The sequence below is a fragment of the Myotis myotis genome, unplaced genomic scaffold, assembly GCF_014108235.1.
Source record: "Myotis myotis isolate mMyoMyo1 unplaced genomic scaffold, mMyoMyo1.p scaffold_m19_p_2, whole genome shotgun sequence".
NCBI classification, from domain to species: domain Eukaryota; kingdom Metazoa; phylum Chordata; class Mammalia; order Chiroptera; family Vespertilionidae; genus Myotis; species Myotis myotis.
Window position 1 is genome coordinate 104,173,648 of NW_023416324.1, and position 17,964 is coordinate 104,191,611.

General features: G+C 41.5%; 1 protein-coding gene and 1 pseudogene across 1 annotated transcript in view; one reads left to right on the forward strand and one right to left on the reverse strand.

The window, feature by feature from the left end:
- SLC9A9 (solute carrier family 9 member A9) overlaps positions 1-17,964 on the reverse strand; it is a 504,811-nt gene that overhangs the window by 193,670 nt on the left and 293,177 nt on the right. The window lies entirely within an intron of this gene.
- LOC118676299 lies at positions 13,657-15,352 on the forward strand (annotated as a pseudogene).

Genomic DNA, 17,964 nt, shown 5'->3' on the forward strand with positions numbered 1-17,964 from the left:
TTGACCAAATCTAAAATCTAACCACAGAATCACCTTTTTGTATAATTTTTATCTCTTAGGAGCTGTTATAAATACTTAGTATTCAGTCATAAAAAGAAAGTGTTGAGTTAGAAAGACAGCTTGAATCCCTGGTTTGCAAGCTGTGTGACTAGAGAATTTAGAGATTCAGTAACAATCCATATAAAATTGGGGAATTTAATACCTACTGTGAAAAGTTGTTATGTTAACTTTCTGACATTGAGGGGCTCAGTGAAGGTTATCTCTTATCATTGTATTTTTTCTGTAATCCCTTCAATGTCTGGCACATATGTATTCTCAATGATTAATTGTTGAAGAACAACAAATCATGACAACATTGTGTGTTTTTATACCTGAGGTAAGAAGGTAATGAGAAAGGAACAAAATATTAATGGTACACATATTTATTTTTAGTTGTACCACATACGCTATATTAAATGAATAGAGTTGAATATAGATGTCAGTCAATTTCTAAACAGAAACTTGGAAGGCCAGAAGGGATTTGCATGAAATATTCAAAGTGATGAAAAGCAAGGACCTACAACCAAGATTATTCTGCCCAACAAATCTACCATTTAGAATCAAAGATAAAGAGCTTTCCAGACAAGAAAATGCTAAAGGAGTTCATCACCACCCAACCAGTATTATAACAAATGTTAAAGGTTCTTCTTTAAGAAGAAGAAGCGGTGTGTGTGTGGGGGGGGGGGGGAGATAAAAATATGAATAATTAAATGGCAATAAATACACATCTATGAATAATTACTTCAAATGCAAATGGATTAATTACACCAATCAAAAGATATACAGTAAATGAATGGCTAACTAAACAAGACCCTTACATATACTGTCTACAAGAGACTCACTTTAGATTAAAAGACATACACAGACCTAAAGTAAGGGATGGAAAAAGATATTTCATGAAAATGGAAACCAAAGCAAAACAAAAAAGTTGGGGTAGCAATGCTTATATCAGACAAAATAGATTTAAAACAAAAAGAGACAAAGAAGTACCCAGCAACTCCATTTCTGGGTGTATATCTGAAAAACAAAACAAAACAAAACAAAAACCACATATGCACTCCTATGTTCACGGCAGCATTATTTATAACTAGAGGCCCGATGCACAAAATTCATGCACAGGGGGAGAGGGAGAGTCCCTCAGCCCAGCCTACACTCTCTTGCAATCCGGGACCCCTCGGGGGATGTCCGACTGCCGGTTTAGGCCTGATCCCACTATGGGATTGGGACAAAACCGACAGTCGGACATCCCTCTCGCAATCAGGGACCACTGGCTCCTAACTGCTCACCTGCCTGCCTGCCTGATTGCCCCCAACCACTCGCCTGCCTACCTTATTGCCCCTAACTACTCCCCTGCCTGCCTGATCACCCCTAACTGCTCACCTGCCTGTCTAATCACCCCTAACCATCCGCCATGGTGGCTTCATCTGGAAGGACATCCAGAATGACGTCTGGAAGGTCGTTTGGCTGTCTGGTCTAATTGGCATATTATGCTTTTATTATTATAGGTAAACAAGATATGGAAGCATCCTAAGTGTCTATTAATAGATGGATAAAGAAGAAATAGTGCATAAATACAATGGAATATGACTCAGCCATAAAGAAGGATTAAATCTTGCCATCTGTAACAACATGAATGAACCTAGAGGGCATTATGCTAGGTGAAATAGGTCAGCTAGAGCCATGGTCGGCAAACTGTGGCTCGGGAGCCACATGCAGCTCTTTGGCCCCTTGAGTGTGGCTCTTCCACAAAATACCATGTGCGGGCACGCACGTACAGTGCGATTGAAACTTCGTGGCCCATGCGCAGAAGTTGGTGTTTTGTGGAAGAGCCACACTCAAGGGGCCAAAGAGCCGCATGTGGCTCCTGAGCCACAGTTTGCCGAGTCGCAGTTTGCTGACCACTGAGCTAGAGAAAGACAAAAACCATATGATATGCAGTATCTAAAAAATAAACAAAGAAATAGAACAGAAACAGGCTCGTAGATACAGAGAATATTTTGACCATTGTTGGATGGGAGAGGGGTTGGGAGAATGAATGAAAAAGGTAAAGGGATTTAGAAGTATAAATTGATAGTTACAGAATATCACAAGGATGTAAAGTACAGCATAGGAAATATAGTCAATAATATTGTAATAGCTATGTATGGTGTCAGATGGGTACTAGATATATTGGGGTGATCACTTTGTAAGTTATATAATGTCTAATCATGGAATTGTACACCTGAAGCTAATATAACACTGTAAGTCAACTTTAATTTAAAAATAAAAAATAATTAAAATAAATAAAATGTCATATTCTATTTTTATAAAATAACATTTAATTAACATAGATCCACTATGAAAAGACATCATTTTGAATATTAAGGACAAAACTCTAGAAAGCATTCTTCATATGCTAATTACTGTCTCTGTGGGGTAAGAACTATTTCTCCTATTTTGTGGGTGAGACTTCTATGACTCACAGAGGTTAAGTGACATATTCAAGACCACACAGCAAGTAAGTGGCAAGTGAATGTCAGTTTAGTGATGGCTTCTTTCTCTAGGACACTGAATTAACACATGAATCTCATGTTTGAATCTCATCCTGCGAGTCTCCTGGGGAACCACTTCTTCATTTACTCCAGGAATGTGCATTCATTGTCAGCAGAGTCTTAGAGCACTAGTTCTCAGCCTGTGAGTCCAAAGGGACATTTAATACCTTAAAAATACCATTTCACTTTGGTGGTGTCAATGATTTGTGGAATCCAATTTAAATTGATGCATAAATAAGAAAGAATAAAATAAGAAAAATCCACATGTGATAAGAGAAGAAAAGTAGATGGTATACATCTATTTGTCCATAATGACAAAAGTAAGAAGAATTAGAATCAATGGGAAAATGCTTATGCTATAACTGTCAAGTAGACAATACTAGATATAAAACTGTACACACAGTTTATTCTTAACTAAATCAAAATAGCTAAGAAAGACTGGAAGGAAAAATGCCAAAATATTAGTAGTTGTATGGGTTGCTTTTAGGTAGGACTTTCTCTTAGTCTCATTATCCTGTTTTATATTACTGATATGCTACAAGAATTACCTTGTTTTCATACAATAGAAAAGAATAACAAAGTCAAAGACTTTGCTGAAACCTTTTGGCAGGTGGCTTTGATGTCTGGGTCTTTTAAATTCATGGGTGAACTGTAGCAAACCCTCCAATAAAAGAATCCCTGCTTTTTTGGGGCAGGGAGTGGGCAGAGAAAGTGCCAGAAGAAAGTCTCCTGGGTCTGTTCTCTTGTTCCAAAGAGCAAAACTGAATGCAGCCCTACACAGGATTGTTTCAATTCACTCATGCCATAGTGGCGAGGACAGGAGGGCCACCCAGGAATGCTTAGGAGCAGGCCACTCAGTCGTCGCCCAGTAATTCCAGTTGTCTTAATGTAACTTCAAGCTAATCTACTCACTTCCTATATTTTAGTTAGTGAAACAGACCTACCAATAATTTAAGAGACCAAAGGTGCCTCTTAGCACCCCCTCAGCCTTGTACCCTACCTCCTCAGAACAGCACTCACCTCAAGCAATCAATTCCATTTCTAAGACAGAGAACAATTTATTCAGCTTCAATGCGCTGAGAGGAAAACCTCCTATTCTCTAATATTAATTCTTGAAGTAGAACAATTTTCATTCCTTGCCAGGATTTGGGGCTTTGAAAGATATTGATGTAGACAGTCTTCGAAATATTAGAAGTTGGCAACCAATGCAAAGATCCTGAACTCACTCAGCAAGGCATTAAAGGAAGTCTCAGGGCAAAGTATATGTTATCTTATATGATATATATATATATATATATATATATATATATATATATTTACACACACACACACACACACACACACACACACACACACACACCAAGCTTTTTATGGGGAACTATGGACATATGCATAGGTAGCTGCTGCATTCATTTAAAGTAGATTTTCCCTGGAATAAGGAGGAGTGTTATTTGAGGAGATTTTTCTTTAGTTTAAAGGAGTATTTTATATCTCTTGTTCTGAAAGTTCCTCCATGCCCTTTTACACAAATGCACAAGCACACAGAGACTAGTGATAAGGTAGTTCAATAACCAATTTCAGTGCCTGTACTTCTCTTTCACAGGTTTCATATTTTCATTTGTGTTTGTTCACAGGTAGCATTAAATATGTCCTCACTGCTCCCTTTTAGGCCTTACCATAAGATTAATACACTTTATCATTGACTATACTCCAACATATTAGCTGTGTTGGAGTATAGTAAACTGTTTTTAAAATTTTCTATCAGTTCAGAATAATAAAAATCTGGGAACATTATCATGAAGCTGGAGTAATTGGGTTAGGTTGATTTTCTTTTTCATTCAGTTGACAAGTTGTCTTGGTGCCACCCAGTATGCATTTACAGTATGGTATCAGAATTTGTCCACTCTCATATAATTAAGACAATCCTATAGATGCTCAGCACCAGGCAATCATCCATCTTATCTTTCTAAAACATAAATGTGGTCAAACCCTCCCTGGTGTTAGCTACAACAATCAAGGTTTAACTATAAGACTGTGCACAAAGACCACTAGGGGGTGCACCAAGGAAGCATAACAAAACGCGGAGACAAAGAAACAGGACAAAATTGTCAATGGAAGATATAGAGTTCAGAACCACACTTTTAAGGTCTCTCAAGAACTGTTTAGAAGCCGCCGATAAACTTAATGAGATCTACAAGAAAACTAATGAGACCCTCGATGTTATATTGGGGAACCAACTAGGAATTAAGCATACACGGGCTGAAATAACGAATATTATACAGACTCCCGACAGCAGACCAGAGGAGCGCAAGAATCAAGTCAATGATTTGAAATGCGAGGAAGCAAAAAACACCCAACCGGAAAAGCAAAATGAAAAAAGAATCCAAAAATGCGAGGATAGTGTAAGGAGCCTCTGGGACAGCTTCAAGCGTACCAACATCAGAATTATAGGGGTGCCAGAAGATGAGAGAGAGCAAGATATTGAAAACCTGTTTGAAGAAATAATGACAGAAAACTTCCCCCACCTGGTGAAAGAAATGGACTTACAGGTCCAAGAAGCGCGGAGAACCCCAAACAAAAGGAATCCAAAGAGGACCACACCAAGACACATCATAATTAAAATGCCAAGAGCAAAACATAAAGAGAGAATCTTAAAAACAGCAAGAGAAAGAAAGTCAGTTACCTACAAGGGAGTACCCATACGACTGTCAGCTGATTTCTCAACAGAAACTTTGCAGGCCAGAAGGGAATGGCAAGAAATATTCAAAGTGATGAATACCAAGAACCTACAACCAAGATTACTTTATCCAGCAAAGCTATCATCCAGAATTGAAGGTCAGATAAAGAGCTTCACAGATAAGGAAAAGCTAAAGGAGTTCATCACCACCAAACCAAGATTATATGAAATGCTGAAAGGTATCCTTTAAGAAGAGGAAGAGGAAGAAAAAGGTAAAGATACAAATTATGAACAACAAATATGCATCTATCAACAAGTGAATCTAAGAATCAAGTGAATAAATAATCTGATGAACAAAAAAAAAAAAACAAACAAACAAACAAAAAAACCATAAATGTGCTCATGCCATTGCTTATAAACGTTAGCTGGCTCCTTACTGTCTATCAAATAAAAGTCAAACTGAGTAGCATGACATTCAAGATCCAAGACTCTCTAAGATCTAGCAACAGGACCACCTCCCCACTTAACTCTCTTCCCTTCTGCCCCTCAGCAGTGAGGAAGAACCATGGGGCTGTAGATAGAATTGCTTTGTGGGGAATGGTGGTCCAGGCACATGTGTGAAACTGGCTTAGTGGTGGAGAGAGAGGGTGGCACATCATGTCAAGAGCCAGGCAGTGTGCACTGGGACAAGGCAAGAGGAATGTCACCAGGCTGGAGTTGGCTGTGGCATGACCAGGGCTAACTGGCTATAACAAAAGTAGATACTTGGGCCATGGGAAGGGGAAGAGAAAGAAAACGAAAACCAGTGAGGAATCGAGAAAATTTCCAAGAACCACATTCTTGGGCAGGCTTTGCAGAAACTGTGGGCACTAACATTGGGTTCAGATTCCTTGTGTTCAACTCCCTGACCCACTGCTGCAGGCTCTGTGACTACAGTTGGGTTACTTTGCATTTCTATGCTTCCCTTTATTTCCACTGATAAAACTGGAATAAGAATAATACTTAACTCATAGGTAGAATTAAACAAATTAACTCAGGTGTCTACACATGGTGAGTCTTCTATAAATCTTACCAATTATTATAATAAACTTTGAACTTTTTGATATTTATGAAATAAGAAAGCAATATTTGACTGCAGTGACCAACTAGTTGCAGTTCGCTGGCATCTTCCCTGACAGGGTCATATCCAGAGTTCCCTGTTCTGGGAAAACCCAGATCACCAGTTGGTCACCCTAGTAGTGAGTGTGGGAACTCTACAAACAGAACATAAGGTGTTAACAACATGGCATGGGGTGAATCATACAAAATTGCCATTTTTGTAGGTCAAAATCATCAAATAGCAGCAATTTTATATTGCCCAACCCAGTAAAAAATTTAATGTGGCTAGGAGAGGTAATGAGAGGACAGGGCCTTCTATACTCTAAATTCTCTCTACACAGGTTTTGTCTCTCTAGATCAGTGGTTCTCAACCTTCTGGCCCTTTAAATACAGTTCCTCATGTTGCAACCCAACCATAAAATTATTTTTGTTGCTACTTCATAACTGTAATGTTGCTATTGTTATGAATCATAATGTAAATATCTGATATGCAGGATGGTCTTAGGCGACCCCTGTGAAAGGGTCATTCGACCGCCAAAGGGGTTGCAACCCACAGGTTGAGAAACGCTGCTCTAGATCAAAAGAAAGAAAAAGCAGAAAATATTTCTTGAGCACTTACTAGGAGCCAGGCATTGGACCATCTGCTAATTCAGGAGTTTTTTACTTTATTTTGATTGATCTGCATGACTCATAAGTCAGGAGAATCAACAACATGAAATGATGAAAATATGAAGCAAGCAAGAACATTAATTGTAAAGCAAAATAAACAAGCCTGAAGGAGAATGCAAACATCTTAAAGAAGAGGATATGAGAACCAGGGTGTGCAGGGAGGAGATGGCTCTCTGAGTGAGGTGCACTGACTCCGAAGGAGCTCACTTTCCAGGTCCAGAGACCCAGCCAAGCCTCACATGCAAGAACTAGGCATTGCATCTCACGGTGGGCAATGCCTCTCTGGAAGGAGGTCAACATGCTATGGCCTGAACCACAGCAGTGTGATAGTAAAAACAAAACAAAACAAATGAACAAACAAAAAACACACCAAGTTAAACTTTTCATTTTATAAAAACACTGGAGGGAGAAATAGTCCAAGTTCATTTTGGATTTTGAAAAAAACCTAGAGAATTTCATGATCCATATGAAGTATTTTGGCCCCATTTCTACTAAAAAGTTTTAATTTTTTCAATATGTGATTCTCTCTCTAGGGGTTTGGGGAAAACAGGGACATGAAGTTATCCTTAGTGAATGCCATTCTATGAAGGGATCTGTGAGTGGGCTCTGGAAGGATCTCAACACTGTTTTATTGGGTAGTTTTAAAGGGTGAACTGAACACATTAGAGCAGATATTTTTAACTCTTAAGAAAACTTGAAATGAAGTATAACAAAGAGAAGAAAATAGAAGTCATAGCTTTTAGTTCCAAAGACTCCATGACTGGCTTCTAAACAGAGATTGAGAAGCCATAGCATTTTATAAAGTATTTTATATTTATACTAGTGACCAAGTGCACAACATTCATGCACATTAAAAGGGAATTAATTAAAGGAAATATTTTAATATTGCTATTTGCCCTTTCTCTATAATAGAAGTGTCAGAGATGAAAGAAAATGTGTATGAAAATCTCCCTCCTGTCAGAGTCTGGGGGGCACTGCAGGACCCAGAGTCAAGTCCCCACTTACCCGCGCACGCCTTGAAATCACACAAGACCCAGACTTGGCCAAACCCACCCCCGTCAAGCCCCGCAGTGTGGGGGGCACAGTCTCAGGTCCCCCATCAAGCCCCAGCTCCCCTGGCCTGGTGCCGGGTGGGGGGGCATGGCTTCAGGTCCCCTGGCGCAGCCTCAGGTCCCCTGGCTCCGGCGCAAGGGTGCAAGGGCACGAGGGCGTGATGACCATTTCCATATTAGCTCTTTATTATATAGGACTAGTGGCCTAGTGCACGACATTCATGCACTTGGTAGGTACCTCGTGGGGAGTGGGCTTAAGCCGGCAGTCAGACATCCCCCAAGGGGTCCTTAGCGCTGCTGCAGAGGCAGGAGAGGCTCTCGCCACCGCTGCTGCAATCACCAGCCATGAGCCTGGCTTCTGGCTGAGCAGCACTCCCCTTGTGGGAGCACATTGACCATTAGGGGGCAGCTCCTGCGTATAGTGTCTGCCACCTGGTAGTCAGTGAGCATCATAGCAACCTGTTGTTCCACTGTTTGGTAGATTTGCATATTAGGGTTTTATATAGGATAAATTCATACAGTATTTATAAAGTATTGTATAAAGTTGTTGATATGTATATTAAAAAACAAACAAAATAATTCACAAACAAAAGACTACAAAGATTGAATATAAATCTAATGCACTACTTTTAGTAAATTTTGCAAAAGAAGTCTGTCAGAGGACTGCCTGCTTTATTTTGAGTTTCTGATGACAGGAAAGATGCCTCCCCCCATGGTAGTATTTGTGAGAGTGAGAATGAGACACCTGGGGTTAAACATGCATGGAATCTAAGCTGAGCAGCACCTGTCTTCAGACCCCAGGGAGGCATCCCAGCCTGTTTCAGAATTACAGTTCATTAAAGCCTATATGCATGGAGTCTGTAACATGCAAGACATGGAGAGAAGAGAAACCAAGATGGCGGCATAGGTAAACACCGGAAATTGCTGCCTCACACAACCACTTCAAAAATACAACTAAAGACAAAACAGACATCATCCAGAACCACAGGAAAGCTGGCTGAGTGGAAATTCTATGACTAGAAGGAAAGAGAAAAGCACACTGAGACTCAGAGGAGGTGCGGAAGTAAAGTGCAAAGGTACGGAGGCGCACATGGAAAGGGCTGGCAACTGAGGACGTGGCTGTCTTTTTCAATTGGGGGGGAGTCTCAAGCTCCCAACTGTTCTGAAATCCAGTTCTGGGCGAGTCTCTGGGGACCCAGACTCATATGGGGAGAAACTGGACTGTCTGGCATAGGTCAGAACTTGAGGGAGGCTTTCTCTCAGAGGTGCTTGCAGCGATTACCAGGACCTGGGACCTCTTAGGGTAGGACTGAGGATCAGCCATAGCTGTTTGCTCCGCCCTGTTGATTCCCTGAGACCCCACCCCACCTAAGCTGTGCACAGAGGCTTTTGCATATGAAAGGCCTGGCCCTTTGCAATCTAAAATTATCTAATAAACTGCAGCTGGGTCAGAGAGACCCAGAACTTCCAAAAGAAGGCCCAAGGCCCCATAGCAGCTTGCATTGCTTCACAGCTGGGCCTCATCTGGGTTCCTCCAAACCCCAAACAAGGAAGAGGAATCTGCAGATCTCTCCGTAGCTCCTGCTGGGTAGCCTCAGGCAGAGGCAAAATTAGCACCTCCTTAGAGTCCAAGAGCCAGTGTACTCAGTGATCAGAGTGGGACCATCCAGATTACAACTCCTCAGATCCATAAGGGACACACTAAGGGGGCAGACTCAGTGAGCACCAAAGCCCCACTGAAGCAAGTCTTGCCCCAGAAGGGTGTCTCCAGCACAGAACTTCTCCCACTGCAGACACAGCTGATTCTCATAGCCAATTGGCCTGGAGGTCAATTCCTCCTAGTGATACCTACAACAATCAAGGCTTAACTACAACAAGACTGTGCACAAAGCCCACAAAGAGGTGCACCAAGAGTGCCCACCTCAGGTAATTGGGGAGGCTTAGCCACTGGGCCCTATAGGACACCCAGCACAGAAAGCCACTCTATCAACACAGGGAAGTAGCCAAAATGCAGAGACAAAGAAACAGGTCACAAATGACAGAAATGGAGGAAAGAAAACTACTGGATATAGAGTTCAAAACCACACTTCTAAGGTTTTTCAAGAATTTTCTAGAGATCGCCAATAAATTTAGTGAGACCCTCAAGAAATCTAGTGAGACCCTCGAGGTTATGAAAAAGGACCAACTAGAAATTAAGCATACACTGACTGAAATGAAGAATATTATACAGAGTTACAACAGCAGACTAGAGGATCGCAAGAATCAAGTAAAAGATTTGAAATATGAAGAAGCAAAAAACACCCAACCAGAAAAGCAAAAAAAAAAAAAAAGAATCCAAAAATATCAATATAGTGTAAGGAGCCTCTGGGACAACTTCAAGCATACCAACATCTGAATTATGGGGGTGCCAGAAGAAGAGAGAGAGCAAGATATTGAAAACCTATTTGATGAAATAATGACAGAAAACTTCCCCTACCTGGTGAAAGAAATAGACTTACAAGTCCAGGAAATGCAGAAAACCCCAAACAAAAGGAATCCAAAGAGGACCACACCAAGACACATCATAATTAAAATGCCAAGAGCAAAACATAAAGAGAGAATCTTAAAAGCAGCAAGAGAAAAAAAGTCAGTTACCTACAAGGGAGTACCCATATGACTGTCAGCTGATTTCTTAACAGAAACTATGCAGGCCAGAAGGGAGTGGCAAGAAATATTCAAAGCGATGAATGGCAAGATCCTACAACCAAGATTACTTTACCCAGCAAAGTTATCATTCAGAATTGAAGGTCAGATAAAGAGCTTCACAGATAAGAAAAAGCTAAAGGAGTTCATCACCACTGAACTAGTATTATATGAAATGCTGAAAGGTATCCTTTAAGAAGAGGAAGAAGAAGAAAATGGTAAAGATACAAATTATGAACAATAAATACACATCTATCAACAAGTGAATCTAAATATCAAGTGAATAAATACTCTGATGAACAGACTAAACTGGTGAATATAATAGAATCAGGAGCATAGAAAGGGAGTGGACTGACTATTCTCAGGTGGGAAAGGGATGTGGGGGGTGCGGGAAGAGACTGGACAAAAATCATACACCTATGGGAGGAAGAAAATGGCGGAGGTTTAGACAGACGTGTCGGTGCCTTGTCCCGGAGCAGATAAGGGCGGGCAGCTGAAACGGGTAGCATACTGCCCGAATAAGCAGAGGAGATTCAGCTGAGAGACAGTCTGCAGCCAGGAAAGACAGAGAAATCCTAGATAAAGGGAACGGTTAGAGGCTGAGGCTGAAACCTCTCCAGGTGCTCCGGCACAGCCGCGGAGACCGTGCCATCTTGGGTGACTGTCACCGGCATCCAGAGACCAGCTACTAACCCGGCAACAACGGCTCTCAAGCAGCGCAACTACGTGAACTCAGAGGAACTCAGAGGAACCCTGCTTCTCCCCACAGAAAGGTTAGACTTTCCCCAAAGGTGCGGTTTGCAGTTTAGGTTGGAGAGTGGAACGTGAGCAGGGGGGTGGGGACTCTGCGCCCCACAAAGACCTCGGCCATTGGAGCCAGCGTGACCCACGAGTGTGGAAGGGCACCCCCAGGGCTGCTGGCAGAAGGGAACGCTATAAATAAGCCCACAGTTGGACGGGACACAAACGGGCAGCCTCAGATTACGCCAGTTTGCAGGCTACTCGGTGCCAGGAGCCAGAGCGCACGCAGAGACTTCGTGCAGATTTGGAAGGTGAAGCATTGCGAGTTCGCACAACTTCCCAGGCTCTTAAATCTGTGTGTTTGATTGTTGAACCCAGTGCAAGGGACTACCCAGTTGGGGTCAGTCACAAAGCTTGTAAGGGAAGGCTGTTTTGGGGGAACCTGGGAAACAGAGCTGGGAGTGACTACTGGGAAACCAGCTCTGGGCGGAGGACATTCCAAACCAGCTTCCGGTACAATAGAGAACACCTGGTCAGAGAGGTCCTATACCCTCAGAGGTCAATCCCGACACACTGCCACCCAGAGGCAGAGCCACGAACTGACTCTTCTGTAAATACAGACAAGGGCTGTCTGGGAAACCAATACAGCCTGTCTTAAAATCAGGACTGTGGCTTACAACAGGGAGGAACAGTGTATCAGAGGGAAATTCAACATTCTCCTGAATACCTGGTGTGCCAAAAAGAAGAGCAGAAGATCTGAAGCACCTTCATTACAGCCCATTTTTTTTTAATTATTTTTTTAAATTATTGTTTCACCTCTTAACTAAGAAACCATTTATTTTCTTTTTTTCATCACCTGATTTTACCCTTTTAATTACTACATTTTTATTTTTAACCAGTATTATTACTGCTGCCATTTTACCATTTTTTTTTAAAGTGTCATTTTATTTTCTCTTTATTTTATTTTGGGACTAAGGTTCTCCATTCTATTTTCATCGTTCCTTTAGCATCATTTTCCTCTACCTCAATTGTGTTGCTATGCTAAAACCCTCTTCCCCACTTTTCCCCTTTTGCTGTCCTGTTACTCTTACCTTATTCCTGCTTTAAATTTTCCCTATTCTTCATACCCCCTGCCTAAATTTCACCCTACTTATATATCCCTTTTCCAATCACCTGCTCTAAATCCTTATCCACCTCTCCCTTATCTTTCTTCACTATCCAAATTTTTTATTCTCTCCTTTTCTCTATTGTTTTGTTGTTGCTTGCTTGATTGTTGAGTATATTGCTTTTTTTTTCTTTTCTTTTCTTTAAGGATTGTTTGTGAGGTTGTTCTGCTTTTTCTTTTTCTGTCTCCCATTCCCCCCCCCCCCCGGCCAGTTATTTTTGTGCTTCTGTTTTCCCTTGCCTCACTTGATATTATTGGCTGTTTGTAGTTTGTAGTCACTCCAGGGATCCGTTGCTGGAATTTGATGGGATTAGTGGTGGTTCTATCAGAGTTTTCTCCTCATATGAATAGTCTCCTCCCCTCTTCTACTTCATTCTCTTTTTCTTTCCTTTCTTTTTTTCCCCTCTTTTTTCCGTTTTCCTCTCTATCTTTTTCTCTTCTTTCTTCCTTACCCCCCAACTCTCTTAGCTCGGGTAGCCATCTTTATTTGGGGTTGTTAATACCGTAATTCATTTGTGTTCAGTGCCTGGTACATTGTGCCTTGTTGTGTTGTATTTTGTGACTTTAAATCAACGCAGCAGATCCAAGCAACAGCGGCCTCCTGATCTCCACACGCTCTGTCTGAGGAACAGCTGCTGTGTGTGAAGCCTCCCTCCACCAGCCAGAAGAGCCACAACAGCTGTGAACAGCACCCATCAGAAGACCCGCTACCAACAGATGAGCAACTGCTACCACAACCGCCCAAGGAGCAACCACAGCCCGAGGAGCCACTGCCACCTAGGGAGCAGCCACTGAACGACTCAATATCTATATACGTCAGTGAGATCAAACATGGGTAGACAAAGAAATCCCCAAGGAAAGAAAAGGAGGACTCACCAGAAAAGCAGCTAAGTGATACAGAGGCATACAACATGACAGAAAAAGAATTCAGAAAAAGGGTCGGCAGTTTTCCCCAGCTTTGGGTGGTGGCCGCTGCTGGGCTTCGGCTTCCCGTTGGAGGAGGGCGAGGCGGCGTGGACAGCGGCCCCGGCACCCCACGCCCCGCCGCCTGCAGCCGCGCGCCCGCCCGCCCGCCGCGCCCCGAGCCCGCCGCTTCCCTCCTCAGCCCCCGGCCGCCGCTGCCGCGGCCCCCCGAGCGGCCCAGATGCAGGCCATCAAGTGTGTGGTGGTGGGAGACGGAGCTGTAGGTAAAACTTGCCTGCTGATCAGTTATACTACCAATGCATTTCCCGGAGAATATATCCCCACTGTCTTTGACAACTATTCTGCCAATGTTATGGTAGATGGAAAACCGGTGAATCTGGGCTTATGGGATACTGCTGGACAAGAAGATTATGACAGATTACGTCCCCTCTCCTATCCGCAGACAGACGTCTTCTTAATTTGCTTCTCTCTTGTGAGTCCTGCGTCATTTGAGAATGTTCGTGCAAAGTGGTACCCTGAAGTTCGACACCATTGTCCCAACACTCCCATCATCCTGGTGGGGACCAAGCTTGATCTTAGGGATGATAAAGACACGATTGAGAAACTGAAGGAGAAGAAGCTGACACCCATCACCTACCCGCAGGGTTTAGCCATGGCCAAGGAGATTGGTGCTGTAAAATACCTGGAGTGCTCAGCTCTCACACAGCGAGGCCTCAAGACAGTGTTCGATGAAGCTATCCGAGCCGTTCTCTGCCCGCCGCCCGTCAAGAAGAGGAAGAGAAAATGCCTGCTGTTGTAAATGTCTGGGCCTCGCCCCGTGCCTTGGCCCTGCGAACCTTTGTATGCTTTGCTCAAAAAACGATGGAGCCTTCGCACTCAATGCCAAGTTTTTGTTACAAATTAGCTTTTCCATAAAACCATTTTGAACCAATCAGTAATTTTTAGGTTTTATTTAAATAAGTGTAAGGATTCAAACTTTCACATTCTATTAAAATTTAGCCCTAAAATGACAAGCTTTCTTAAAGCCTTATTTTTCAAAAGCCCCTATTTTTGCTCAGATAAAGAGTTGCCAAAATTCCTTGTGAACTAAGTTGCATTGTTGTGCTAAGAACACTAAGCACTAAACTGTTCAAAGGCCTTTGTCTTGGAGAAGACTAGCTTCTGAAGTTAGGGAAGGCAGGCACTTGCTAATGAGTCTCACACGCAGCAGCCTCCTTTACGAAATGTTGCCATTCATAATTTATCAACCCACGCTCCTTACCTAACATTGTACTGTATATCAACTCAACTCTTCGGATTGATCTTTATTTCGTAGTGAGATTTTTAAAAATTAGTATATTAGCTTTTGCTGGATCGTGAGCAGACCCTTCCTCACGTGTTCCTCTGATGAAGTATTCTGCTCTCACGGGCACACTGGGGTGGAGTGTAGGGAACACTTGATGTGATCAAAGGATGAAGACAGTATTTGACAAAATATGAAGTGGAGATTAATTTACACTACATTGTACGCGTAACAAACTGAATAAGTGTCTTGGGTAAGATTTGAAAAAGGTTAGTTTCTGTCAAATGCAGTTGATGGTGAAAGTTGGTATTAATCAGTAAGTGTTTTCTTAAGATTTTACTTTTTCTTTAAACTTGTAATCCCTCCCACAATTGGGCATTTAATTCATCTTGGAACTGGTCATTCCCATAGTTGCTAACTTAGTGCTTTTCTTATAGACCCCTTCTCAATGAGCAATATGCCTCCTTGTATAAAATCTTTCTTGATAATGCATTAGTTTTTCTGTAGGTTAGTCAAAGTGCATTCCTGTTTTCACGTTCTTTTATTCAAAGCTAATAAGTGCTTTCCTTAGTTTTCTAGAAACTAGATGTAAAAATCACGTGTTGCATCTCTACAGTTTTTTAAGTATTTTAGATATTCTTAAACTACGAGCCTTCTTACCACCACTGTCTTGCCAGACCCCAGCACTGTACCTTGGCCGCGGCTGGCCCCTCCGCCTCCCTGTGTGGACACGCTTCCTGTTGCTCTGCCTAACCATGTTCCTTTGGGTGGGAGGTTGTGACCTTGTGCTTGTGCTAACGACGTTCTGTATAGCTTACCCACTGGCAAGAACACAAATTGGACCTTTCAACCACTAGAACAACATTTTTTAAATTGACATTTGCAGACTTGTGGAGTGTTTTTACATTGATCTTTGCTAATGCGGTTAGCAGTATGTTTGCATGTATGACTTAATAAATCCTTGAATCCTAAAAAAAAAAAAAAAAAAAAAAAAAAGAGAAAAAGGGTCCTAGAGTGCATACACCGGATGGAGGAAAAAATCGACAACTTATCCAAGAAGCAAGAAGAAACAGATGAAAAAATCAACAACTTAAGTAAGACCCAAGAAGAAATGAAGTGCGATATAGCTGCAATAAAGAACACCATTGAAAGTATCAACAGTAGACTAGGAGAAGCGGAAGACCGAATTAGTGAATTAGAAGACAGGGAAGCAAAACACACCCAAACTGTACTTCAGTTGGAGAAAAAAATAAAAAGACAGGAGGAGAGCCTAAGGGAGCTTTGGGACAACATGAAACGAAACAACATACGAAAAATAGGGGTGCCAGAACAACAGAAAGAGGAACAAGGATTAGAAAACCTATTGGAAGAAATAATATCAGAAAACTTCCCTGAGGTGGGGAAGAAAAAAGTCACACAAGCCAGAGAGTCCCAAGCAAGGTGAACCCGAAAAGACCCACACCAAGACACATCATAATTACCATGGCAAATATTCAGGACAAAGAGAGAATCTTACAGGCTGCAAGAGAGAGAGGGAGAGTTACATACAAGGGATCTCCCATTAGATTATCAAATGATTTCTCAACAGAAACACATCAGGCCAGAAAAGAATGGACAGAAATTTACAAAGTGATGCAAAGCAAAGAACTGAATCCAAGAATACTCTATACAGCAAAGGCTATCATTCAAAATTGAAGGGGAAATAAGAAGCTTCACAGACAAAAAAAGGCTAAGGGAGTTTATCACCACCAAGCCAGCAATGCAAGAAATGCTAAAGGGACTTGTGTCAAAAGAAGAAATAAAAATCCCAGAAAGAAAACAGCCACACAAAAAAAGAAATGGCTACAAACAAGTACCTTTCAATAATAACTTTAAATGTAAACGGGCTAAATGCTCCAACCAAAAGATATTGAGTGGCTGAATGGATAAAAAATCATGACCCATACATTTGCTGTCTACAAGAGACCCACCTCATTAGAAAGGACTCACACAGACTGAAAGTGAAGGGATGGAAAAATATCTTTCAGGCTAATGGAAAAGAAAAGAAAGCTGGGGTAGCAATACTTATATCTGACAAAATAGACCTCAAAGTGAAGGCCATAACAAGAGATACGGAAGGCCACTTCATAATACTAAAGGGATCAATTCAACAAGAAGATATAACCCTGATAAACATATATGCACCCAATGCTGGAGCACCCAAATACATAAAAAATCTCCTGGAAGATATCAAGGGAGAGATCGACAACAATACAATCATAGTAGGGGACTTTAATACACCACTGTCATCACTGGATAAATCCTCTAGACAAACAATCAGCAAAGAAACAGCAATCCTAAATGGCTCACTAGATCAGATGGACTTAATTGACATCTTCAGAACACTTCACACCACAGCCACGGAATATACATTCTTCTCAAGTGCTCATGAGACATCTTCAAAAATAGACCACATATTGGGTCACAAACAAAGTCTCCCCAAATTCAAGAACATTGAAATCATACCAAGCATCTTCTCAGACCACGATGGCATAATATTAGAAATAAACTACAATAAAAACAACCCAAAATACTCAAACACTTGGAAGCTGAATAGCACGTTATTAAATATTGATTGGGTTAACAATGAGATCAAAGAAGAAATTAAAAACATCCTGGAAACTAATGACAATGAAAACACAACAATCCAAAACCTATGGGACACAATGAAAGCAGTCCTGAGAGGGAAGTTTATAGCTCTACAGGCCTATCTCAAAAAACAAGAAAAAATGGTAGTAAATCATCTAAATCTACAACTCAAAGAATTAGAAAGAGAGCAACAAAGAAACCCCAGAGTGAGCAGAAGGAAGGAGATAATAAAGATTAAAGCAGAAATAAATGACATAGAGACCAAAAAAATAATACAGAAAATCAATGAAACCAAGAGCTGGTTCTTCGAAAGATTGACAAACCTCTAGCCATGCTCACCAAGAAGCAAAGAGAGAGGACCCAAATAAACAAAATCAGAAACGATAGGGGCGAAATAACAACAGACCCCACAGAAATACAAATGATTGTTAAAAAATACTATGGACAGCTCTACTCCAACAAACTAGACAACCTGG